Source organism: Equus przewalskii, chromosome 4 (assembly GCF_037783145.1).
Source record: "Equus przewalskii isolate Varuska chromosome 4, EquPr2, whole genome shotgun sequence".
Taxonomy (NCBI): Eukaryota; Metazoa; Chordata; class Mammalia; order Perissodactyla; family Equidae; genus Equus; species Equus przewalskii.
In genome coordinates this window covers 11097131-11100062 of record NC_091834.1, presented here as the reverse complement: position 1 = coordinate 11100062, position 2932 = coordinate 11097131, and positions in this window count along the sequence as shown.

The window sequence follows — 2932 nt, the reverse complement described above, 5'->3', positions numbered from 1 at the left end:
CATGGGGAGTAAAAAGCCTTCATCTGCGTACTTTCTTGATGTGCTCTGCTTCATCTGGCTCTGCTCCAGTTGTCTGATGTCAACCATTGGAAGTGGCTTGTTGACAAAATGTGCACATGACTGTATAGTTGAAGGACCATACAAAATTCAATGATGTTCTTAATTGTCTATTAGAATTGTACCCCTTAAGTAATTGTAAATATCCTTGGTGAAAGAATTTCAGAATGGAAGTAAACCTCAAGAGGTTCCTCTGCTTTTCAAGGTGACATTTGTGGAATACCGTGACAGAGTAAAGGAAAATGTCTTGGTGGAAAAAATCAATGGTTAATGCTTTTTTTTGGAAAAAAGTTTTAAGGGTTTCCACCTGTACCATATTTTCTTAATTTACCCATACTCTTTTGCTAATCTTTCTTAAAAGCAGCAACATGGCAGAAAACATTGTTGGAAATATATTAAAGTCCAAACAAATTGGAGGGTCAGTGAATTGCCACTAAGTCAGAAGTTATAAACATGCCATCTTCCTTCCATATGACATATGACAGTAATGTTGTGTAAAGATTGGTTTGATCTGCATATGGGCCCCTTTAACCACGCCTAATGAGTTCAACCTACCAAGAAGGGAATTTAAAAAAAGGGATTTTTAGGGGCTGGCCCCGTGGCCGAGTGGTTAAGTTCACGCGCTCTGCTGCAGGCAGCCCAGTGTTTCATTGGTTCGAATCCTGGGCGCGGACATGGCACTGCTCATCAGACCACGCTGAGGCAGCGTCCCACATGCCACAACTAGAAGAACCCACAACGAAGAATATACAACTATGTACCGGGGGGCTTGGGGAGAAAAAGGAAATAATAAAATCTTTAAAAAAAAAATGGATTTTTAAACCTAATAAATGAGGTGTCATAAGGTCAAGAAATGTATGTCTGAAAATGGAAGAAACTAATTTGATTAATTGTAGGCTTCATCTCTCTGAATTTATGCAACTAGAAGTTGAAAAATCACTCACTGGGAATATCGCACAGTACCTTCATCACTTAAATAGGAACTTGGGGAAGATGGGTGAAGTAACCCTTTCATATTGGGATTCTACAGAAATAGGGAAAACATCAAAAGGCTTTGGTCTATTCTAGCTCATTTAATTAATTCCTCACCATTTTCTTTCCCTGTCTGTATCTCTATGTCACGCTTTTCTCACACATTCATCAGGGACTGATGAAAATATTATTGTCCAAATATGGTATTAGCGATGACCATGTGAAGTGAGTTGATATAATTGGCATTTTTCTGTAGCTGGACTCCTTTCCTTCAGCCTTGCACTGAAACCCCTAAAGATAATAATAATATAGCGATGGTAGATTTGGGCATATGCGTAACACAGTGAACAGACAGATACATCCTAGTGATAGGCTGCATAACTACATTTGTTAGAGTACAATAATAGTAAAGCTCAACGATGCAATAAGTGTGAGTCCTATATAGAACCAGAGGCAGCAACTTTAACCTCTCCGGAAATTTGTCTACAGAAATATGCTATGAACCATGTACCCAAAGCAAGTCTAAATCTCCATGATATTTATCAACTCGCTCTTGCTCACTAGACCTCAGACCCTCCTGCATAAAAGAGGGCGTCACAATTGATTATCCCTAAAGTCCTTTCCAGTTTCAACCTTCTCTCTCTATACATCCATGATTCTACTGCTGTGTACCCTTATCCCTACTATTGGAGATAATTTTAGAAATAACTGTTCTTCATACAAAAGAATTGCAGTGTTTTTAGGTTGATTTGACCTCAATGGCAATAATGACATCAGCTAGAGAGTGAGTCATGGAAGATGAAATACTTGTAAACACAGCTTGTGTAACTGGCCTCCCATTCTGCATTCAGACTTAAAAAAGACTTCACAGAAATGGTTATATGCTTTATTAGTACGCAGGTAATGAAAAACTACGACCTCACCACAGTACCATGACTCATCTAAAGAGTAGCAAAGATAAAAAAGATTCCCAATTTTAATATCACCTACTTGTCTGAATGTAGATTGACTACAGCTCCCACGTGGACAGTAGGAGTCAGAATTGACATTCAACTTTGGAAAACTGGGTTGCAGTATCTAGTACACAGGCCCTCAAATTCCATTCCTACTCTTGTATCAACTAGAAATGAGTGAATGCGTACAGCCAAGATTGTAGAAAAATGATAGGGTAGCATTACTCGGAATCTGAAAAATAATCTGTAGTATGTTCATTGAGATGCTCCACAGCCACGAGAATGAACTGTCACCACATGCAACAGCATGGAGGAATCGCACATACATACTATAGAGCAAAATAATCCAGACCCAAAAAGATAAAAATGGAGTGATTTCACTTCTATATAGTTTTTTTAAAAACATACAAAACTGTCTATCATATTGGACATCAATGTGTGTTGGGGCCCATGGACAGCCTTGAAATGTTCCTCAGGTTCTGGATTTTGGTCTGGGTTCTGGGTTCAGGGATGTTTTCATTTCTGAAAATTCTCTTGCTATTTTGTAATGACAAATACACAAACTCACACATATATAGAACTTTAAAAGATTTTCAAAAATAAAGACTACTATCAGATTTCATTTCATCCTACTACTGCAGGATTTCATTATTAATTTTTAAATCTCTAGTAGCTTATTGTATGTAATATGTTTTTAAGATATTCCTGGAAAATTAATAAGGCACAACACTTTCACAGAATATTTCATTAAATAATCTTTTATATTACAAAAAATGTGCAGTTTGCTTATAGAATGTAATAATAACAAGAATTGAACAATTAACTTTTAGCTTCTCTAGCTATGTTGCTGGGCACTGCGCCACGTATGAACTATGTATTATCTCACTTGCCAAAAATGATACCATATGAAGTAGGTACCATTGCTGCTCCCATTATGAAGAAGAGAAGCT